This window comes from Girardinichthys multiradiatus, chromosome 4 (genome assembly GCF_021462225.1).
Source record: "Girardinichthys multiradiatus isolate DD_20200921_A chromosome 4, DD_fGirMul_XY1, whole genome shotgun sequence".
NCBI lineage: Eukaryota > Metazoa > Chordata > Actinopteri > Cyprinodontiformes > Goodeidae > Girardinichthys > Girardinichthys multiradiatus.
The window spans coordinates 30346113-30371459 of NC_061797.1; the positions used below are offsets into that span (position 1 = coordinate 30346113).

The 25347-nt window shown below is 39.0% G+C and overlaps 1 long non-coding RNA gene across 2 annotated transcripts; it reads left to right on the forward strand.

Annotated features, from left to right (window-relative positions):
• Positions 1–235: 235 nt before the first annotated feature.
• LOC124867457 lies at positions 236–12818 on the forward strand. 2 transcript variants are annotated; one of them, XR_007038063.1, is made up of 6 exons: positions 236–854; positions 6699–6860; positions 7035–7086; positions 12145–12272; positions 12348–12661; positions 12758–12818. It is a non-coding gene; the product is annotated as an uncharacterized LOC124867457 (long non-coding RNA). The 2 variants fall into 2 exon arrangements; XR_007038064.1 differs by having other exon boundaries at positions 6776–6860.
• The last annotated feature ends 12529 nt before the right edge of the window (positions 12819–25347 follow it).

Here is a 25347-nt window from a genome sequence, read left to right on the forward strand (position 1 = left end):
TGAAAGTGAGTGCTGTAAAAACCAACATTTGATTAATTCTGCCTATGTGAAAATTAGAATCTGTGAATTTGGAGGTCATTACAATGATAACATGGTAACGTTGCTTGTTTTCATTCTCTGCCTTGATTTTAGTGGCTCCATTTTTACCACTTCAGTTTTATAATTCATTGCGTTTACAGTGTAATTTTGGTTACTTCCGGTTGATCAAAATATGGCAGCAGCCCCGGCACGACAGCGCAGTTCTTGTCGTCCATAGCCATTCGCATGCATTTTCAATAGTACGGCAGTGATATCGTTGGCGATCGGGTGGAACCGCGGGGAGTTACAGGTGAAGAGCGCACAGGTTGAGTCTCCAGACTCTCCACCTCAGTCTCTCTTTAACACGATGAGCCAGCAATCAGGTACGTTCTCCAGAAGAGGGAGGTATCACTGCTTGGTCAGCTGACAGCTGCCGAAGCAAACTGGTGCTGAGAAACGCCGAACCTCTTATTTTTAATTAAGTGGAATCTTAATAAACCGAGTAGATATTTGAGTTCAACAAACCTACATTCTACATCCTAAAAACATCCTAAAGTTTATTGGGGGTCACAGGAAGCATATTATTTACGTTTTTATTCACAATTTTTTTGCCACCATTGTCCACCATTACTGCCCGAGCTCGACCAATCGATTACACCTCCAATGAATCATGGGAAATTGTGGGTCACGGACTATAAAACTTTGCTGTCGCACCGGGGCTGCTGCCGTATTCCGATCTAATGGAAGTAACAAAAATTACACTGTGAACACGATGAATGATAAAACTGAAGTGGTAAAAATGGAGCTGCCAAAATCAAGGCACTGAATGAAAACAGGTAAGGTTAAATTTGATAACATAAATATTTATAACATTAATACCATGTTAACATTTTAATGACCTCCAAATTCACAGATTCAAATTTTTACAAAGCCGAAATTAATCACGTGTTAGTTTTTATGACACTCTTACCATGTTTAGTATTTCACACCTTCTATTAATTTTAAGTTAATTTTTGTTACTTTGACCCCTCATAAAATTAAAAGTAACTTGTTTAACAATAAACAATTGGACAGTGAATTTTTGAATCTTTATCAAAACTAAAACCAGCAATATTTTTATTGATTACTGGCAGAAAGAGGCAAAAGAGCTAATGGCACTGTTGTAGTCATCTAATGGTGCGTTCACACCGAACGCGGATTCTGCAAATTTTTCGCCTGTCCATCTGTCTTCAGTGAATAAATAAATCTCAGCTAGTCAGTTGAGTCATACAACCCAGGCTTACCGCACACTGAAAACAGCTTCTTCTCCGCTGCGGTCCTTCAAACCTACGTCACAGCCACATCCAGTCCCTGATTGGTTGACGCGACACGAATTTAGAAAAAAGTTCAGATTTTTCAACTCGTCCATCCCTCTCCTTAACGTGTCTCTACATAGCGATAACATGTAAATCGGCCGCTCCTCTCGCAGAATCTGCGTTCGGTGTGAACGCACCATTAGACCGTATAAATGCAATCATTTTATAAAAGTTTATTTTTCTTTAAGTTAAGGAATTGTATCTACCTTCTGAGACTAAATATATCTAAGGCAGTTTTGCAGTGACTGAAGTGAGGTAGAGCTATTAGCTTGAATAGGCAAATCATCAGCAGTTCAGATCATCATCAAGAAATGAAAGAAGATATAATGTATTCTCATTATTGATTTCAGTGGTAATAATTAGAATGAAAAGATTTTGGGTCCTAAAATAAGCACTCCACATCTAAGCTTGGATGCTGATAAGGAATATTGGCCAAGATAATTAGAGAAGCTCCTTTTTGGCAAATATGACCAGAACCATTGGAGTTCAGTGCCCCTAATACCCACAGATTTGGGGGAAGGTAAAATAATATCATAGTCCACTGTGTCAACAGCAGCAGTGAGGTCTAAGAACACTAAAACAGCAGAGCCACCATACTACAGAGTTTAAAGCACACTATTGTTTGCTACAGGGGGGTTTAAAACTAGACTGAAGCGTCTCAAAAATATAATTGGAAGCCAGGTAATACTCTAAATTTTTATTAATATACTGTGCCTTTTGTTGCCACAGTCCATTTTCCACTTGACCTGTTCATATACAGTATGGCACAGAGGCATATGTGTGTTGAATCAGTGCCCGAGCTGATGACACCAATTGTGGTTTAGTCCAGATGTGGAAACAGTTGTTTTTTGCTTGTGTAGACTAAATTTATGGAGAGAGGAGCTCCGGCCCTCTGGGTCACCCCTCTACTGCAGGACTGCAGCCCACATGTGCATGTGTTACCCTGGGGTAAAGTACCATGGTATAGCTATAAGTAAATCAAATTATATGCTGTCAAAAATATTGGGCAAAATGAGGGGTATGTTGGATTTCAGTAAGAAGCTAGAGGATTCCCATTTATTCTACTTGTTCCTGGAGTAAACATAATGGTTGTGGTTGGGGGTATATAATGCTTTTAAATCCTTCCTTTTCACATTTAAATTATTCAGTTGTGGACTATATAAGGTGGAACTGCAATGCTTTGGTCTGAATTCCTTGTTATTGTAGCTCCACAGGCTCCTTTTTTACCCCTGTTCTGAGGTGCAACTGGTGTATTTAAAAAAAATGCTAATTAGGCACTTCGCACCCACCCCCCTCCAGGTCGAAGAGCGTTTAACCCGTTTGGCCATTTTTGTAGTTTGATAGCAGAGATAGAGTTATCTAGAGGTGCAGAAACAAGACAAGTATGGCGAAAACAATGCAAAACTGTACGGTTCTGTCCTCAGGGAAGTAATAGCAGCACACAGCACGAACCTGACCCAAGAATCAGATAAAGTCTTTCCACAATTTACTCTTGATACTGGTGGAGGTTGCTGAAGAGCTCGTCCTTGAAGTGATTCGCACAAAGAGGAATCTATCCTCTGATGTGGTTACATTTCCATGAAAAATAAAATATACCCAGGCATTTCGAAGAGGTTCTGATGCTGGGGGACTATGCAATGAATTGTGTGGGTTATACACTCAACAACCGAGCCGAACTTATCCTTTTGCAGCTTCTGCATATTTGAGCTTGGCCTACAAAATCGCAGGGAGAAATAAACATGGCGGATAAGCGAAAGTGGTTAGTCGGAAGTCCTTGACCTTGTTTAGTTGTTACACAGAAAATACTGTGACGTAATAGTTCAAGAAATGTTGAGTAAGAGAGTAGAGAAAACTAAATGTATTGAGAAATATGACGCTAACAGAATATAAAGATATCTACACAGCACCTGGAGAGACTAAAATAAACTTTTCTGCACCCCTACAGACTCCAAGTACACAACAAAATGTATTTAAAGGATAAAAAAGTGGATTCTACATATGTTCCTTTTAAAACAATACATTTAAAAACAATTTTAACAGCATATATTTGCCTTAATTGTTACCCAAGTTAAAATAACATTAAAATACAGATAAGAGTATTATGAATGTTTCAGTTGTTTTAATTCTACCTTTGTTTTATTGACCTAATAACATGGCTTATATTCTTTAGTCAGTATTTAAATATACCAGTCAGATTTGCAGCAATATGCTCACAGAATGGTCTTCTGACATAATGTGGTAATTTGGGTTTTGGGACTTAGTTTTGGGTGGAGATAACTTTGTAAACCATTGCAAAGAAATTCGCTCTTCACGTTAATGCATGAAAATGTCCATATTTGGTGATTGCAAGGCATGGCAGTGGAGGTACAGATGTGTCCCGTCAAGATGATAAAGTCATAGAAGCTTTTTTCCCCCCATTACTGAACCAGTGCTTTTTCACTAAATGTCATTTGAAACTTCACTCTTTATTTAACTTATTTTTTACTTTCATGCAGTTTTAAATACATTTTGGAACCTAAATTAATAGGTTAAGTTAAAGCATTAAAAGTTAATGTGCAAAGGAGAAGGAACTACACAGTCTCTGTCTTTTTTATTTAATGATGTTATTTAAGAAATTAATGAGTGAAAAATGTTTAATAAATTCCTAAATCTATTAATGTTGAATTAGCTTGACTTTTGTAGTTATATTTTTACTAACTGGCATTATAAACTACATTTGTCTGTGTTATGACTAACATGGAGCTAGAAGGTGAGAAACTGAATTTGACTACTGTTCATATTTCGACTAATTTAATTATATATTTCTATATATGGATTGGTTGTGAATAAACAAATCTGAAGTAAACTGTGTATACAGGCTAAAAAATCTTTAGTGTCTGTCTCTTCAGTGTCTCCACTGTGACGGGAAGACAGTAGTCTTTCACCTAAAAGATAGTTAGCCCAGGGAAAACATACATTTAGGTTTAAAACTAGTCATACCTTTGGCAGAGTTAGGTTTAAAGTAATCTTGTTACCAGCATGTCTCTTCCGATTGAAAGTAAGTTTCAGAGTAGCCAGGCCAGCATTCCTACCCGAGTATGATGAAGAATTTGTGGAGGGAGCAAATAATTTCAATCAGCAAGCAAATTTAAATGTTAGTCAAAGATAACAGAAAATGCAGTGCCATTTGGGTAATGCCAAAAAGGCCTTCCAACCTCAAAAACATGGAGCTGACCACCCAAAGATAAATCCTCAAAATCCCAACGGTAAAAGCTGTTCAGCAACTAAAAGAAGGGCTTGATTGGATGTGATGTCAATAAAGATTTTTTAATTAACCTAAAGCTGCTTATATAAAATGGAAAGCTGACAATTATTGCATCCTGCTATTTCCATTCAATGAATGACAACATGCAAAGGCACTAGACCTGTGCAGACAACTGAGGCATAATCAGTGGTAGTTCTTGCATGAATGGCAGCCCGAGAAAACCCCTCCTTTTGCTGCCCCTCACCCATCAAAAAGCAGGAAATCATCTCCCTAATCTCAGCAGCAAGCAGGGGGCGAAAACTCCCCATCAGCAATTTGCTAATTTCCAAAAAACAAAAACACAATTTTAATAGACCATCAACAAAAGAAAAAACATGCAGAAACCTTCCACAAGCTTATCTTCATCCAAATCCAGTACAGTTTTAAACGTGTTCCTTTTTTTAGGTGTTTTCTTAATTCCTTTGCAGTTACTGAATGTCATTTAACAGGGCCCTCTGTTTGGCCATAATTGTAGCAAGTACTTTCAGTTGTAACAAAGACAAAACAAATATAAATTAAGTAGAAAATCTTTATTCTGTAACTCCAGACATCACCATTGTTTCCTAAGTCAACGTTTTTTCTCCAAACTCTCAGAACACTAAGAGGTACAGTTTTAACTCTCCCTTAAATTGTCTTGAGAGGAGAGTTATGGCAGAATCAGCAGCTATCTTGCCTGTGGACTTAAACATTTCCTTCCTCATAACAATTTGCTCCTATCGCAAACTTCCTTCTTGGCTTCTGCCTTTATGCAGCCACCCCTAAAAGAGATACATGATATCATATCTCAGTTATGATGCTGTAATTTAGATTATTATGCTTACTTTGACTTTAGGGGAAAATTGCTACATTACCATTTTAATCTGAGGTCAGAAATGTTGTTCACTGAACCGTTTGCTCCAGATGACGTGATTTTGATTGAGTTTCAGGTGTTTTGGCTTTGCTTATGAAGAGCTTCCAGCTTTTTGTCTTAAGGTTTGGGCCTAGTTGCTTATTTCCTCTTGTTAAGATTTATTTTATATAACCTGTTTTCTGTTACTTTACTCACCTGCAATCTAGTGAAATGTGGTGAGGTCTGTTAGTGGTGAGGCACTGGTTGTTAAAAAAAAAAAAAACATTTGAATGTTGTCACATGCAATAATTCTTTAGAGCAGTCTGCTTTAGAGATGATGTCTGCCTGTGGTTGTATGTGCTTTCTCAGTTTAAAGAAGCAAGTGAGGATGCTAACCCTACAAGATAGAAAGCCACCTTTTTTCTATGACAGTGTTTCAGATTTGGCTCTGTAATCTTTAAAAGCTCAGTATACATAAATTAATTAGATCATTTTAATATGTAAACCTTTTCAGCGGGGATGTATTTCATATGCATAATCTTGTTGTATTTGAGCCAGTCTCAGGCAGAATGAGCTGATTTTCCATCCGAACAACAAAAAGTGACCTAAATAATGACATCATATACAGTGGTGAGAAAAAGTGTTTGCCCCCTTTGTGACATCTTGGTTTTTTTGTATGTTTTTCTCAAGTAAATGTTTCAGATCAGCAAGCAAATTTAAATGTTAGATAAAGATAACAGAAAATGCAGTGTTTAAATGAAGTAGTTTGTTATGAAGGGGGAAAAATATCCAGTCTTCATTGCAACATAAGTTAAATGTTGTGCATCACACCTTCGGAAAGCTGAGTTCATTTTCTCAAGCCACACCCAGGCATGATTAGTGTTACACCTGTTCTCAGCTAAGAAACTGTTAAATAAGACCTGCTTGACAAAGTGGAGTTTACGAAGAAATCCTCAACAGACAGAAATCAAGCAGGGGGCAAGCATTTTTTCCTATCACTGTATGTATGCATGGAAAAGTTTTACCGTACTTAATACTTCTGCTTTAGAGAGCCGAACACTCAGGAGTCGATGATGCTCGGATTTAGTTGGAAAAGTCATCTTGTCATCTTTCTACTTAGTTGTAGCACTGCCATTTTTATTTAACGTTTATATTGCAAGTCCTGTTATTAGATTTGTGAGCTTGGATATTGATAGTTTTTTGTCTTTTTCAGTCCAAACTAAACAAAGTCCTGTTGAACCCCACGTGGCTCTAGTTTGACTGCCAGTTCTTGATGCTTACGCTCTGCAGGGAAAAGAAGCATTAGCACCACGGCCTAGAAAGTGGCTGCTTATAAGACCAGGGACTCATGCATGCCCTCCTCAGAGATGCAAAGGTAACTGCGGGTACCTGTACTGTTGAAAGTGATAAAATATAGTACAAGTGTACAAGTGTCTTTAAACATTACTGAGTAACATGGAGTGAGAAAAGGAAATGAATGTACCTTTCTTTCTTTCTTTCTTTCTTTCTTTCTTTCTTTCTTTCTTTCTTTCTTTCTTTCTCACATCAGCCTCCCCTAATCACAGGTCCATCTTCAATTACTCAATGGACCACCCCTCCAGGTAACCAATATTCATGCTTTTCCTTGCTCTCCACTTAGATTCAGTCACTTTGTACCTAAAACATTTTATGTCAATCTTTTTTTAATTGTTTGTAATGTGTTATTTAAAGAATAAAACTTTTTACTCCCGTGAATGAAGTTAAAAGAAGTGACAACTTTATTTAGTTGTCAGCATGTTACGATTTCATTAAATGACTAAAAGGGGTCAAAGGCAGACAACCCTGCACAACCACCATGCCACTTCCCTGTCCCAGACACCCACTCAGTGTGGTGAAAGTCTTTTCTTTCCCTTCCCCATCACTCAGACACCACTGCCATTGTACTGTAACCCTACAATCCCTCCTCCTTCCTTTCCTTGGTTTTGACATTTTTGGGTGGTGAAAATGATACAGCAGTTAGTTGTCTGGCCGTGGTTCAGCGTCAGAGTCTGTGTTTGCTATGGCAAAAAGCCTCTGGTGCAGGTCCCTTTTGTCCTGTGGGTATATTGTCTTTTTGCATTGAGGTGGCATTTACAGGTGAATGGCAGTTGGTGGGTTTTAGGGAGGTCTGTCAGAGCAACAAGTCGAAAGCAGACCACTCTTCAGATCTCTCTCCACTGGGAAGCCTTGTGTTTCCCAAACAGCCCCCAAACATTTGACGATGGAGAAATATTTTTACAACTGAATACGTGTTAGGGTGTGTGCGTGTGCTCAAGGGAGAAAAGCTGGAAGAAAGGTTGCTCTTCAATATGTTCTTCAAAATGACATGGAAAATATGTAAGTGCCTGATAACCCCCACCTTGTTTCTCTCCTTTGCCTCTCTCCCTCATTGGAGACTATTTGTATTTCATACCAGAGATCTGTGCAGCAGGACTGGAATGCACTGAGACCTAGCCTCTGAGTGAAAGGCGTTGTAATACTTTTGACACTAATCACAAGGTTCACATAGTGGTTTGATTTTTGCAGATCAGGCTAAAATGGCTAAACACTTGCAGAGTGAATCAACATGTGAGCTGACAGGGGGAGACCTGGGGTCTCACATCCAAACAGGTCGCCATGTGTGAGTTGGTTGCTTGCGTGAAAATCAGGGTTTGGATCGAGCTAACCGGTTTCTTAGCGTGACAGGTTAGCTCATCCTGCCTCACACTTCTGCACAGAGAAGGATAAAAAGTGAGGCAGGGGGAGCTGGAAAAGTGCTGTGGATCAGGTTTGTTGTCTGGCAGAAACACAGCTGTACTGAGCGGTAATGGGCTGGGAGTCAAGCTCCTCCAGCTGGCTCCACAGGAGAAGAATGACCACTGCAGTGCCTCCCATAAAATTTAGGTTGCAAGTTCACTCCAAGTTTCTCTGTAAAAGGGCATAAAATAAAATGCCTACTGCATCTGGTGGGGTGGGGGGGGGATACATGATTCGTTATTCTGAAACTCCTTCAGAGATGAAGTAATTTCTTCTATTACTATAACTTATTATAACTTGCTATCATACTTTATTCTCTGTGTCTACATGCTTCCAAATGTTAAACTGGTCTCACTTCATCAGCTTAACTTCCTCTGCTAAAACTAGATCCTATGTTAAAATCCAAGACCTGGTCTGTTGCGGTTAGAGCTTGGAAAATGTGGCTGCCAGACTGTGGGCTTTTAACACCAGAATGAAAACAACTGTTCTAAAAAATATCATACAAAAAATATCCAACATAGCCGCACAGATCAGGGTGACTGACAGTAAATAAAAAAAGCCTCATACAAAAAGTCTTTGGTTCTAAAATCTTCATAATTTCTTTCTGAAATGAATCTCACTATGCCTGAGAACAGCTGTGTATTTGTTAAATGATTTATCATTTTCTATAAATAAGATTAAAAAATCCCCTTTTTCATGAGCAAGTCACTCTGCAGTATTATGTCATTGTAAAAAGTTGATATATGAATGGAAATTTTAATGCATTCCAAAAGAATTTTAAGTATTACAGTTATGAGAGAGAAGCCAGATTGTGAAAGATTAAATGAAATAACCAGCAGGCCCGCTGTGTGGCCTGCCTTCACCGAGAGGCTTTAAACAGATATTACATCTTTCTCTTTTGACTGATGAGCACAAACACTGATACAGAGACACATAGAAAACCCCTTCCCCTCCTCCCGTGTTTATCTCAGGTCAGACACTGGGCAATAAAGCATGGCTGTTGTCATTGTGGAGCTCCTCTTCGCTCGACAAGCACTCAAACAGACCCAGCTTGATGCTCGAGTCAGACTGAAAGTCCCCCTGCGTTGGAGACATTTGGCTGTTGGGCTGATGTCTGACAGCGTGTGTTTACTTATTACGGTGCAGGCTGTATGTTAAGTGACAGTGTGCATGAGTCCAAAATCCACAGAGATAAATTACTGGATGGCCAAGTGCCACAAGACCGGGTTAAAAAGCTCTGGTTTACAAAAACGAATTGCTGTGAAAAACGTTCATTGTGGTGGAATCAGTCCACTTTAGTTTAAATGTGCATGTGGCTGCAAGTCTTTGTTTGGGCATGAATGTATAAAACATCGGCGTACTGATTGTCAGAGTCAGTTCAAAAATAGCAGTTTCCGTCAGATTCCCAGTCCCAGACAGGGGGTTTTTAAATGGTAAGCACGTAATGGTAGGAAAAGTTAGTATAATCATTACTGAGTGCAAATGTATTCAGATCAATTTTGTTTTAGTTTGTAAAAATGTGAGGAAAGTATGCCAAAAGTATTGTTACAAGCTTATGTTTATTTATTTGACCTAATTTTATATAGGATTTCTTTCATTTGTGAATACATTCAATACGTTTATTTCATATTTCTGATTAAAACAAGTTTTACTCATTTACATTACTTGACATCATCCATGTTTAAAGGTTTTGACACAGCTGCTGTTCCCAAATTACTTTGCTCCTGTGTTGTTAAACAGTGTAGCACATTTATATGACTGATAGAGATAAATTAGCTTGAATCTCACATGTATTTTAAATAAATGTTAGATTATCTTAAACATGTATATTCCACTCTATTCCCATTCATTTGATTCAAATCACAGTTTATAAAATGTGACACACTTCTCCCACCAGAATAACTCAAAATTCCCATCTGCCTAAAATATATTATTTATGTATATGAAGTGGGTGATCAAAGCAAAAGGAATGAAACATCCCACAGTAGACTGTAACATTTCATACCCAAAACAATTGATTTGAAATGACCAAAACTGAAAGGTATTAAAGGGTCATAATGGCCAGCACTGTGCTGGATGTGATGGACGAACCCCCAGTTCAAATGAGTATTTAAATACAGCTTTACAGGTCAGGGTATTTTAATTTGAGAAATGATATAATTTTTTTATTATTAAAATTGGTAACCATTTCATCCTTAGCACATGGATTTGTATTTAGGAGTATTTCAGAGCTTTTGATTCAGAAAACGGAAGGTTTAATGATATTGTCAAACACGATGGCCTTCCAGATGACAGATTTGTTCTGTTTTATCCAGATGTCAACATGACAGCAGCTATGTTTTACCCCAAAGCGTCATGAAGGAGGAATACCATAATCTTGTAAATAAAGTTAGAATTCTACATTTGTTTATCATTCTACCGTGCTCATGAAAGAGCAAATATATTTACACATTAATAAATTATATTTATTGTATTAAATAAGATCACCTTTCACTACAGATATGCTCTACAGGTTAACGGTTAACATGTCAGCGTCCCGACATGTGAAGGAAAAAGCTTGGCTGCATGCGCAGTTGGTCATGTGTGTGCAGAGTTGTTTTGAAGTGTTGTTTATGTTGAACTGTGATTAACACCATCCAGGTGCTCTCGCTGGCAGAGCTGTGCGGCCGCTGTTTCAGACTCTCACACATTTTCCCTTTGCCTGGGTCCAGTCATCCATATTTACCGAGCTGCAAGAGCCAAAGAGCTGAACTGCTGACCACTATTTATTCTTGGACTGTCTCATAAACAGTGCTCCTCCATGGAGAGATGGAGCGCATGCGTGAAAGCATAAGAGACAGGGGAGAAGAATCACAGACTTACAATGAGAGTGTGCTATTGTTTATAGAGGTAGGAACAGGAGGCAGTGGGTGGAAGGGAAAGAGAGTGAAGGGGTGGGATGGAGGAGACAAAGGTGTAACCAGAGGTGTGATGGTCTGCTTCAGGAGGAACGAGCCGAGAATGGATGCCATAGCCAACACTCAGACAGCGTTAAGAATTTCATTAACCCTATCTCCACAGGTCTAGACAGGAAGGCCTGTCTTAGGCCGCACACAAACGCTGCCCTGTGAGGGGTGCTGGTCACATCACTGAAGCTGTGTTTGCCATCACCTCTGAGGAGCAGGAGGCTGTTTATTTAGTGCTGTTGACGGCCAGTGATGTGTGTGCACATCCTCAAACCCTTCTGCAAAATGGTCAACGTGGTTTTCAGATACACAGGACTATCTATCTGTGTCCACACTGAGCCCTGTGTCGACTGAAATCATCACCAGAAAAATGTCAGGAAGTGAGGAGAAACAGGAGGATGTGAAGAGGTCGAGAAGAGGCCAGGGTACACAAAAGCATAGCAGGAAGGTGCAACCAAGTTATTGTTATTGTATTGTGCTGCAACCTGGAGGGACCTGGAAAAAGGAATACAGAGAACTGAAAATGGATAGATGTTTGCAAATTTTTTAAAGTTTTGTGTTGTAGTTCCAATTTGAAAAGCAATACAGTTAAATTAAAAACATTGTACAACAGTAGGACAATCCCTTACATTTATTCATGTATTCACTTCTTATCAGCATAATTGTTCACCTGCTTACTAAAGTTTCTATAGCAACTAGAATTAATGACTATGTTTTATGGTGATAAATAGTCCTAAAGACCACTTCTGGTAAATACATAGCATTTACATTCCTGGTTAAACGTTTTAGAACCACTTTTTAATGTAATTGTTTTCTTAATGTTTATAACTATTTACATTGTAAATAGATTCTCACTGAAGGCATCAAAACAGTGAATGAACACATGGAATAATGAAGCAAATTGTCAGGGTTTTGGGTTCAGTGTGTGCGTTTGTGTTTTGTCTGCACTTTTGTTTTCAGTTTCCAGATGGTGCTGGAGTTTCTCAGGTGTGCTGGGTGACAGGGGCAACTGATCTGATGATTGCATTGGAGGAGTATTTAAGCAGGAGGCTGCCAGCACTTCAATGCCAGATTGTTTGCCTTCTGCGGTAACAAGCTCAGCCACTTCTAAGCTATGCTTCGTTCTTTGTTTCTAAGCTGATGTTGTTTATGCTCCTTCGCAGGCAGAAACCTGAACCTTTTGATCATTCTTTGTTGAATTTTAACTTCGGTTCCAGAGGTTTCTGGACGATCAAGATTACCTATGTTTGGTGGATTTCGTTTCCAAGTACCAAGCTGGCAGCTTCCTGTTATCCTCTGTCTCCTGAACCAAGGCAGAAGCGTACCCTGTCCACCCTCCAAAGCAAGTACCTGAACATTGAATTAACTCCTGAACTCACCAGAACTCACTCTACAGCTCAAGTAAAATCATCTGGATTTCTCTGCACACGTGGGTCCCGACTCCCACTACCCCTGGCGACCTGACTACATTCACCTAGTAAGCCGTTCAACTGTTAATCATAGTTAGTTCTCGTTTATTCCGCAACATTATAGTTCTTGTATTCACCAGTTCTCTTCCCCTCTTCTCATACAGTTGGTGATTCTACCGTTCACGTTCCAGTTTCACTTCTTCTAAATAAAAGGCCTTTTATTGATTCAGTTGTTCTGAGTGTTCTTCTGTATGTGGGTCAGGTCTATCTCGAAGAAAATGACACAAATGAAAAGTTGTAAAAGAACCTTTAAATATGTTTTATATTTCAGATTCCTTAAAGTAGCCGCCCTTTACTGTGATGACGGAAATATTAACCTCTGGCCGTCTCTCAATGAACCTCTGGGAAGTTCTTTCAAGACTCTTTGGAGAACCATTTCAGGTGACCACCTCCATGGAGCTCATGGAGAGAATGCCAAAAGAGCAAAGCAGTCATCAAAGCAAAGGGTAGCCATTTTGAAGAATCTATAAAACTGTTCAGAGTTATTTCACACTTTTTGTTTACTATATAATTTCATGTTTGTTCATGGTTTTGTTGCCCTTTGAGACCCATTAGGTGAGAAACTGTATCTAAAATTTTTGACCGGTAGTTTATTGAGTGTCCATATCTACAATTTTGTGACTTCTTTTTCATTGCATTTTTGTGAATTCATCTGTAGTCAATACTCATTCAAGCAAAGTTGCATTGGGGCTGATGCCTGTTTTCAGCAGTCTAGCCTTTTCCATTATTTTGTAAGGTAGGTAATTAAAAAAAAACTTTTTAACGCAAGTTCAATGTGGGAAAATGTGCAAAGTCTCAGTGTGCAGCACCACCCAAACAAAGCCGTGGTCTCGCTCAGCATCACTCTGTACAGTAACGATGTTATAGCAAATTTTGTGATACTTTGATGTGTAGCAGAAGCAAGTAACCAATTTCTATTTAATTTCAAGCCTAGAATTTTTTTTTGCATGCTGTTGGGTGATGGGCAGGGCAAAGTGCCTCTGTAGTGACACCTCCCAATGATAACCTCCCTAATGTCATAATAGAGCAGGTTTCTCCGTCCAATATTTGACCCGTTTAACATACAATGCTTCTAGCAAAGTCAAAATACACAATACCAGATGCCTAATGCAGGTGAATGAATTTGACCAACATATTTTTTCTGACTGGAAGCGTTATTGTTTTTGAGTGGCCTGGTCAGAGTCCAGACTGGAATCTGTCAGAGAATCTTTGGAGGGAGCTAAAGATTAGGGAAATGGAAAAGATGGCTTCCAGCCTCAAAGACATGAGGCTCATCAGCAACAATAAATCATGAAAATACCAGTGGAAACATGCAAAATGCTGGTCAGGGTTCATACCAGCAAGCAGGGTCGTAGTTTAACACTTCTCTCTGCAGCTTCTGTACTGCTACCCACCCATTACCCTATTAAGACAGTGTCTCACCCACGGCCAAAATTTAATAGATTAAAAAATTATCTAAAATGAGGAAATCAGGAAAATCTAAGAAAAATAAACACAACTCAGACTAAAAAGAAAAATAAAACAAATGTGGCTTACTGAACATAAGATCTCTTCAAAGAGTTTGCTAGTTAGTGACCTGATTTGTGACAATCAGATTGATTTATTTTACCTCACAGAAACCTGGCTGCCGCAAGAGGATTATGTTACTATAAATGAGTCAACTCCTACTAATTATTTAAATTTTCACATTCCTCGAAATACTGGGCGAGGAGGAGGAGTAGCAACAATCTTTCAGTCCGATTTATTGATTAGTCCCAGACAAATCAATAGCTACAACTCTTTTGAATATTTAATCCTTAGTTTTCCTCATCCAAATTGCAAAGCACTAAAACCTCTTCTGTTTGTTTTTTTGTACTGTCCACCAAGTCCTTACTCTCAATTTTTAGATCAGTTTTCAGACCTTTTATCTGATTTAGTGTTAAATACAGATAAAGTTATTATAGTGGGGGATTTTAACATTCATGTTGACACTGAAGGTGATAGCTTAAATATACACTTTAATGCTATCTTAGACTCAATTGGCTTTGCTCAAAACATTAACAAACCTACCCACCTTTGTCTTTATTCTCTGGACCTTGTGATGACATATGGCATTGAGTGTAAAGACATAATATTTTCTCATAACTCTGTCCTGTCTGACCATTTTTTAATAACCTTTGAGTTTAATTTAACCGAGTACTCCACACCTGAAAGAAAATTTCATTATAGTAGATCATTATCAGACAATGCTGTAACAACCTTTAAATAATCTGTTTCACTTTTGATTTCCTCATTATCACAGAAAAACACAGTGGAGGGCAATAATTTTGTTTCTGCCCCTTCACAAATTGATTCTCTTGTTCATAGTGTTACTTCATCATTGTGTAGTGCATTAGACAATGCAGCCCCCTTGAAAAAGAATGTAATTATTCATGGGAGGCTAGCTCCTTGGTTTAATTTAGATCTGCGTACTTTAAAGCACAATGTTAGAAAATTGGAGAGAAAATGGCACTCTACACACTTAGAGGATTCCTACTTAATCTGGAAAAATAGCCTACTGTTGTATAAAAAGATACTTCACCAAGCCACAACAGCTTATTTCTCATCATTAATAGAAGAGAACAAGAATAATCCTAGGTTTCTCTTTCGTACAGTTGCTAAACTTACACAGAGTCATAGCTCTATTGAGCCATCCATTCCCTTAGCTCTCAGCAGTCATGACTTTATGGGATTCTTCCAAAATAAAATCGATTCTATTAAAAATAAAATCTTTGACATACTCCCGAAGATGATTACTTCATCCTCAACAAGTGAGACAACATTGGAAGTAACTGTAGAACCTGATCTGTGTTTGAACTGTTTTGATCCTGTGGAGCTTCCCGAGTTATCAAGAAATATTAGCTTCATCTAAACCTTCAACTTGTATGTTAGACCCAATCCCAACCAAATTATTTAAGGAAGTGTTCCCTCTGATTACCAGCCCCATTTTAGATATGATTAACCTATCCTTAGTAAATGGATATGTACCACAGGCTTTTAAGGTAGCTGTAATTAAACCTTTACTTAAGAAACCTTCGCTTGATCGAGATGACTTGAAAAATTACAGACCTATATCCAATCTTCCATTCTTATCTAAAATTCTTGAGAAAATAGTTGTTAATCATTTACACAGCAATGACCTGTTTGAAAAGTTTCAGTCAGGCTTCAGAGCTCATCATAGCACTGAAACAGCTCTGCTGGAAGTCACTAATGATATTCTTATGGCCTTAGATAATGGACTTGTGTCTGTACTGGTTCTGTCAGATCTCAGTGTTGCATTTGATACAGTCAATCACAATATTCTCTTAGAAAGGCTGGAATATGCTATAGGGATCAGGGGAACAGCGCTAGGCTGGGTTAACTCTTATTTGTCTGACAGATTCCAGTTTGTTCATGTAAATGATAAATCATCTTTAAACTCCAGGGTTAATTGTGGAGTACCACAGGGTTCAGTACTTGGGCCAATTCTCTTTACTATATATATGCTTCCAATAGGTCAAATTATCAGGCAGCATGGAATACATTTTCACTGTTTCGCTGATGACACTCAGCTTTACTTATCCATAAATCCTGATGAACCCAAACAGTTAGATAGACTACAAGCATGTCTTGAAGACATACAAACTTGGATGACTTTAAATTTTCTGCTTCTAAATTCAGACAAGACAGACGTTGTCGTCTTTGGACCGGAGTCTTTCAAAAAGAAACTGCTTAGTCAATCACTTAACCTGGATGGCATTAAATTGACCTCCGATAATAAAGTAAAAAACCTTGGTGTTATTTTTGACCAGGACATGTCATTTAAATCCCATATTAAACAGGTTTTTAGGATTTCCTTCTTTCATCTCCGGAACATTGCCAAAATTAGAAATATTCTATTCAGGAGTGACGCTGAAAAACTAGTCCATGCATTTGTTACTTCAAGGCTGGACTATTGTAATTCGTTACCATCAGGATGTCCACAAAATGCAGTTAAAAGCCTTCAGCTGATTCAAAATGCTGCAGCAAGAGTTCTGATGAAAATTAAAAAGAGAGATCATATTTCCCCTATTTTAGCTTCCCTTCATTGGCTCCCTGTTAAATTTAGAATAGAATTTAAAATTCTCCTCCTCACATATAAAGCCCTTAATGATCTAGCTCCATCATACATCAGAGATCTGATGGTTCCATATTTTCCTAACAGAGCACTTCGTTCTCAGACTGCAGGTTTACTGGTGGTTCTTAGAGTCTCTAGAAGTAGAATGGGAGGCAGATCCTTTAGTTATCAGGCTCCTCTCCTGTGGAACCAGCTCCCAGTTTTAGTCCGTGAGGCAGACACCCTGTCTACTTTTAAGGCTAGGCTTAAAACTTTCCTTTTTAATAAAGCTTATAGTTAGAGTGGCTTAGTTTATCAGGGAGGGAGCCTTCCTCCCTCCCTGTTGGATGGAGTAAGAGGTAGTCAGGTTTAGCCTAAACCAGCTCAGTTATGGTTGAGGTGCAAACACACCCTCCATTTCTGCTACCTGTATGACCCCTTCTCTTTTCCAATGGTTATGGTCAATCTGACAGTGAGAGGTATCCTAATCGTTGTAGTTTTTAGTATAATCATGGCCATCAGTGGGCTCTAGATGGACAAACTGTCTACTTTTGAGGCTAGGCTTAAAACTTTCCTTTTTGATAAAGCTTATAGTTAGAGTGGCTTAGGTTATCCTGAGTTATCTCTGTAGTTATGCTGCTATAGGCTTAGGCTGCTGGAGGACATAATGACCACTTTCACCCTCTTCGCTACATTCTCACACTACTCTCTAATTCTGCATTATTTGCTGTTATTTCAGCTTTTAACTTTATGTTCTCTCTCTTTTCTCTTCCTAGAAGCTACAACTGGCCTGACTCTGTGTCTATCTGTGACACCTTTCTGGAGAGGGGAATCGTCCGAGCTTCTGATGGCAACAACTTAAAGCTCACCCTCTACCGATGACCCACATAGCCCTGTCTTTTAGTGTTTAACCCTTTCTCTCTCCTAGACATGGCAATTAACTGAGCTTTTACTGTGACTAACTCTATGTCCTCTCTTTCAGACTCTAACCTTGAAAACTGGCTCAGAGTTTATCTGTTCTTTCTTTCTAGATGAAACGACTAAAGGAGCTACATCCATTAACATTTACTTTTCCTTCCCATAGAAAGGACTTCTGGATCAGTGCTTCTGTGTTCTTTTTGTGTCTCTGCTCTGTTCTCTCAAACCTCCAGTCGGTCGTGGCAGATGGTGCTCACACTGAGCCTGGTTCTGCTGGAGGTTTCTTCCTGTTAAAAAGGAGTTGTTCCTCTCCACTGTCGCTACATGCATGCTCAGTATGAGGGATTGCTGCAAAGTCAACGCCAGTGACTGTCCACTGTCTCTACATGCTCATCCAGGAGGAGTGAATGCTGCAAGTCACTGACTGGATGCAATCTGCTGGATTTCCTTAGACAGAAAAATGTTTTAATCCAATTTGAATAAATAACTGAATCTGACTGCACTGTTCAATGGTTACGATTAATTGGAATGTATGTACCTGACTTTTGTGAAGTGGCTTGAGACAACATGTGTTGTGAATTGTCGCTATATAAATAAACTGAATTGAATTGAATTGGTCAGCAAATAAAGGAAGAGGCAGGTTGCTGCAATGTTAAAGATTTTTCCATTGATTTTTGAAAAGGGTATAAATAATTGTTGGCATGCCTTTTTGTTTACAAAAAGTGAACCAAAACCTATAACTTTTGTTAGTCATTGTACATTGTTTTATTATCTTTTGAAATCACTTTTCCTACCAAAAACAAACGTCTCTGTCAAATGAAAATAATTGAAAATCTAAATGTGGCAGGGGTTTGAATACTTTGGGGCTTAATTGTACAAATAAGGCTTCTATTATGCTGAAAATAACACATTTTGAGTTTTGTGAAAATATTTGGGTGTTGGTGAATTGGAACAAATGTAATTTTTCCTTTTTTTTTCATAGGAAAAATTTCCACATATAAATTTTCAAAACACAAATTGCCCTTTTGAATGACATAAAATAAATGTAATTGTACCTTTCTTTAGAGGTGCCAATTGTTAACACAATAAAACAATGATTTCAACCATATCCGCCCATCAGTCCGCAAGAGGGATTTCAGTTGGTCTCTTTCACAGCGTCACATATTCTTCTGATATGACTAAAAGGAAAAGATTTTAGCTGATAATTTTGTGTAGTGACAATGGGGTTTGGTTAAAACACACAACCAAAACAGGAGTAAAATGTAAAATGATCGCAAATTATTGTAGGAGCCTGTTGCTGGTTGCAGTTGTAATGACAGACATTAGTTTAGCAATGAAAATCTTATTTGGATCTATCCTCACTGAAGTGTTTTATTATAAACTGATTAGTTATGTATTTCAAAAACAATAACATCTTTAATGATAAAAGAGTTCATTTTAATATCATTATTTGCACCATATGATTTGAATCCGGTGGTGCAAATGTATGTAAATATATGGTACTCTGTTTTCTTTATTGTTATTAAACAAAACAGAAATCATATATGATTGTATGTCACAACGAATGAAACTACTGTTTATAAACTAAGAGTGAAGACGTCAAATATAATTTTTAGAACATGAACTGTAGACAGTGATATTAACTGAAAATATAGCAGAAGCATGTGCCGAAAGATTGACTACAAACGTTTGCCTAAAAAAAGCCACAAAAGTGGTTGAGGCTTCGTCTTTTTAAAACAAATATGAAGTCAAACAAATGCAGGATATTTGTGGTGTGTGTTTTAATCTCTGAACAGGCTGTGATGTCAGAATCACACAACATAACTCAAGATGCGATCTAGTGCCAAACTTTCGAATTTAGAGACAGGATTTGGATCTATTTTCTACTTTACATTTTAGGAAAATCTTAAAATGTCTGGTTGTGTTGTCTCCATCTTACAGAGAGCACAACCTGTGTACAACACTCCCATAACCCCGCTGCTCTGACAGTGAGAGCAGGCCGTGCACTTTTGATTAAACTACCACAGCCGTGTGTTTACTTCAAGTTAAGTGGAGGTCACAAGCATTTTTTTTTCTTTCATTCCCCTCGTCCCCAATAAATCTCTTTCCGGCTGGAGGAGAAGAGGTTTAGGGCAGAGGGAGAGAGGGACCCCTGTACTCGGTGGTCTTCTAGAGCAAGAACCCAGGAGAGCAGGAGCTAAAAAAATAAACTATTCACTCTGGCACTGAGGGTGGGCGATGCCACTCCGCGACAGAGGACGCCGGGTTCTGGTGAGTGTTACTGAACTGTCACTAAGCGCTCCACCTCCCCCATCACTCCCCATCAAAGTCCCTTCGGAGTGGGCGGAGCATTCAGGGGAAGGGAGGCATGGGGTCAGAGACAAGCATTCTCAACATTCCCAGCCAGCAGAGAGGCGGCAGGTACAAGCAACAAGTTCACACACAAATACAACACAAGCAGCTGCATACAAGGCTTCCACTGCTGCAATAGTGCAGGCCACTGGAGCACTTGTCACAATTATCAAACAACAAGACGCGGAGCTAATCCAACCAGTTCCAGGGTTCGAAAGAAATGCATACAGACACAACACATGTACACTAAGGGCATACACAACAAGCAACAAGCTTGAGCTTGGGCAAAATGACAGTTTCTATTTGTGCAGAGGTGTGGACATATCATATAAGGCTTCAATGAAATACATTGAAGGTGGTATATAGATACTTCTGCAAAGCAATGTATGTGTGCTCATGTTGGCATGTAAACTTGTGTTTTACTGTGCATGTTTCAGTGACGTAGAGATTTGGATGCAAGAGCAGCTGCTTAATGTTTAACTGCAGTGGCTCTTAGTAGACCTGGCATGCCCTGACAAAATCCATTTTGTGATCGAGCTGTGATTACGATGATGGGTCTGGAATTAAAGATGTTGGCTCCTTCAGACCTCATTTTTGTTTTGAATTGGATTCAGAGAGCAACAGGCACTGCACGCTCACCCAATTTTCCTACACTTTCTTTCCCCTCCGTTAATGTACTTTAGCTGTTAATTTCAAAGACTGGAAATTGATTGTGCAGTGGAGCTGGGTCCTTTAATTCGTAGGAATTGTTTTGCAAATTCTCCCGTCCCTCCAATCTGAAGGAGTCTGAGGATATTTACACATATATCAATACATCTAACAGAACACAAACCAAATGTGCAATTAGTACACAACTAAAGGAGCGGAAATTTGACTCTTTTGGGATGCTTCGAGAGATCAAACCACATCGCATAAATGCTGACATGCATTTTTCCATTCCTCCTCATCCATCCAGTTCAGATCTAATCACCTCCCTCTTCTCTAAAAGTTGGACTTGAATCATAAACTCATGATGGTAGTTGAGATTGCCTGTTTTCCGTCTGGTGGAGCTGTAAAGGTGAAGAATGTTGGAGCTCAAATCAATTTGGCACAGTATGTGTTCTTCAGCAACCCTTCTCTCTAACTCTTCAGGGTGCAGGCTGTGACGCAGGTGAGAAGGTAGGTGGATGACCATGCATGATCCAGGATTTCAGTGGTTCTTATCAGCACATTATTTAAACATGTATACATACACCTAATACAACACAAACACTCCCACACACTCTTCTCAGCCCTCCTCTTTCCAGGTTCTGGGTGTTCCAAAAACATGCCTCTCCGTCCTCATGCTTCGACCTTCCCTGTGCACTAAATGTTATCCTTTTGGCTCCTAATTGCCTGTAATTTGCTCGTTGAAAGAATCCCTCGCTTGTCTGGACCAGCGACACGTAGTAACCTGAGAACCCCCCAAGGGGGAGGCAGGGGAGGAAGAGCGAAGGAAAGAAGAAGCCAGGGGAAGCAGACAGATTAAGTGGGCAGGACTTGAAGGTGAAGAAGAGATGAGGAGAGGAGAGGATAGGGATCAAAATGTGAGCCTGTGAAGGAGCAGTTACACTAATAGAGCGAATTACGTATATTTCCCATTCAGCAAAGTCCAATAGATAGACGGACGGACGGACAGATAGATTTACTCATTTTAGGTGTGTTACTTGGACTGCACTCTTGATAGGAATTATTTAACTCAAGCCATCCCTATGTCAACCCACCCTTAGGTGCACATACAAACACACAGACTCTCAAATACATGCTGCTGCTAATTATATTCTGAGCACAGTGTGGTCTTCTGGACAGGATATAGGTTCTTGATTGTTTGTCTTAATTTCCTGTAGTGAGAGATGACGAGAGCCTGCCCGCCTGCTTTGCCAGCTTTTACTCTCCTGTTTCCTCTAACCTGTTTAACATGCCTTCTTCTCAAAGTACCAAAGAAGGCAGTGAGAAAGCCAGACACACATGTTTCTCTGGTTCATCTACTCAAGAGGATTTGTCACTAAAATCGCCTCCCTTCCCCCAACTGGTCGAGCATCTAGTCCTACAGGCTCACCTAGCTTTTAAGTTACTGCTGTGGATTCAGAAAAGCGCCCGCTTTAAGCATACAGTTGATTGCTGTGAGATTACACTGTTCCTTTTCAACCAGGGTCAGCGTTTTCATGTTTGACAGTTGGAATCACAAGCAAATTGTGTCATTTCCTACTTGTACTAGCTTGATGTATGTGGGAGCATTTATGTGTACGTGGCTGTCTGGTATCATTAAACAGACAACAGTTTGCAGGCTATTAAATTATCTCCATATCTGACGTTCACAGCAACAACAACCACTCTGCTTCTCAACAAGCAATGGATCAAACCCCCCTACTAATCTATTTCTGAACTTCAGTGACTCATCACATTTGTATGGTTCTCCGTGGTTTAGTGTCAGATTCTCTGTTATGTCTTTTCCCAAATGTCAGCGCAGTAGTCTCATGTTGTTTCTGTGGCTAGTGCCTGCAGCATTTAGCCCATTTTAGAGTGGAAATGGTTACAGTTTACATCTGAATGTTTGCTTGTCCTCTTTACTCCTCCTCATAAGGACCACCCAGGCAAGAGGTGAAGTGGTCCTATTCCCATTACTTTCTCAATCTTGCACGGCATTTGTGTCATATTCTTTCCCAATACAGTCCAAACAGTGTAGCCTCACAACCAAAAACATCAATGCGTTTTACTAGGGTTTTATGTGACAAACCAACACAAGTGATACACTCTTATTTTCATGGATTTGACTTGCTCTTAAATAAGGAATAAAGTGATTTCTCCGCAGTCAATCATTGCTGTTTTAATTTTATTTTGGTCCTGGAGAGATAACTTATTTATATTGTAGTATAGCAGATCTACAGACATTAATGCTTTTACTGAAGGCTATATTGTCCCTGTCAGGGTTCAGAGTCAATGTATGTGAAGTCAGTGAACCAATGTCATCTGAATTTCCCACATTTCTGTTTCGCCCGCTGTATTTCCTTGATTTGTCTTATGAACTTTGCAGCAACCAGCACTAGGACTAATCCGGAGTACTGGGACCTTGGATTCCTGATTCCTGATTGAGTATAAAGATTAAAAGCTACAACCTGGGTAATTCATGAACACACCATCTCTGCAAAGTAATGCATAACTCTGGAGTGGAAGGAAAGTGTTAGTTCTCAACCCCATTTTTTCTGATACCCCTAAATGGAATCCAGTGAAACCAATTGCTTTCAGAAGTCACCAAATTACTTAATAGTTTAACAAGAGCATTCCCACAGCATGATCCTGCCATCACCATCATTCACCGCGAGGATGGCAGCAGGTTGAACTGATCATTTTCTTTCCACTTCTACAATTATTATAAAAAACATAAAGATTGGTGGTTGTATTGTAAAATTAATTGTGTTAATACATGCACCGGCCACTGTAACAGTATTACAGGCATCACTGTACTTTGGCACACACATATTTTGCAGGCAGGGAATCTCAACCATAGATTTAAAATTTTGTTTCTAACTTAGTTTATCTCTAATTTCACTGATTGAGCGTGAAGATTAAAATATGCAGCAGTCTCATGGAGTTTCAAAATGTCATACTCCCATTTGTCTCAGTTTTTAATCAACTTTTTGTGTGTTAAAGAAAAAACGTGTTTATGCTTCTCATTGGCATGATTTTAAATGTGAAAATATGTATGATATAAACCTGGACATGTGCAATTTGTAGTGCTGCATAGAAATTAAATAATACATTTTCTTAATTAATTTTCATAATTAAATAATTACATTTTCACAATACAAAGCTGTTTATTTATATTATTTATTTCTTTATTTGCCATCAATTGATCAGGAAAATATTGTTCTGATTTAAATTCAAGAAAAAAACAAATGTATATACTACGGGGAGAACAAGTATTTGATACACTGCCGATTTTGCGGGTTTCCCCACTTGCAAAGCATGTAGAAGTCTTAAATTTTTATCATAGGTACTCTTCAACTGTGAGTGATGGAATCAAAAATCAAAACAAAAATCCAGAAAATTACATTGTGTGATTTTTAAGTATTTATTTGCATTTTATTGCATGACATTCCGGATCATCCAGATGGTCATTGACAAACTTCACATGGGCCTGGATGTGCGCTGGCTTGAGCAGGGGGACCTTGCATGCGCTGCAGGATTGTGTGTTACTAATGGTCCTCTTTGAGACTGTGGTCCCTGCTTTCTTCAGGTCATTGACCAGGTCCTGCCACGTAATGCCCGACGAGATCTTGCATGGAGCCCCAGACCAAGGAGGATTGACCGTCGTCTTGAACTTTTCTATTTTCTTATAATTGGACCAACAGTTGTTGCCTTCTCACTAAGCTGCTTGGCTATATTCCTGTAGCCCATTCTAGCCTTGTGCAAGTCTATCCCTGATGTCCTTACACAGCTCTCTGGTCTTGGCTATTGTGGAGAGGTTGGAGTTTGTTGGATTGAGTGTGTGGACAGGTGTCTTTTATACAGATAACCAGTTTATAAACAGGTGCAATTAATACAGGCAATGAGTGGAGGACAGGAGGGCTTCTTAAAGAAGAACTAACAGGCCTGTGAGAGCCGGGATTCTTACTAGTTGTTAGCTGATTAAATACTTATGACATGCAATAAAATGCAAATTAATTACTTAAAAATCACATAAAGTGATTTTCTTGATTTATGTTTTAGATTCCGTTGCTCACAGTTGAAGAGTATCTATGATAAAAACAAACAACCTCTTCATGCTTTGCATGCTTTGATACACTGCAGGATCGGCAGTGTATCATATACTTGTTCTCCCCACAGTACGTAATATTTACCCAATACATGTATATTACATTTCTTGTAATATAGTGATGAGTTTCTGCTTAATAGCAGAATGAGGGAGTCTGAGAGACTTACTGCACTGTACTGCAGCATCGTCCCTCCCACTGTTTACATACTAAGGTCATGGCTGGAGATACCGCTCATATCTTTCTGTCGTGACTGGTTCTCCAGGGATGGTCCATAATAGCCCATCATTTTCCTACCATAGATAGTAGATACCTTGAACAAGCCTCATGACACATCTCTTGAATGAAAGGACATGCCTTTAATTTTCTGGTGCAGCCTGAATTACACTAAAAAATTTCAGATGTGAAGTGCCTAACATACTTGGCTGAGGAGGGAGCAAAGTACGGACAGGTTGTTGACAATGTCTCATGGATTTTTATTCTCTGTGTCAAAATTCCCATTAGTTTTAGTACGTTAGACAAGCATCATATGTTTGTAGACAAGTTGCATACGTCCGTA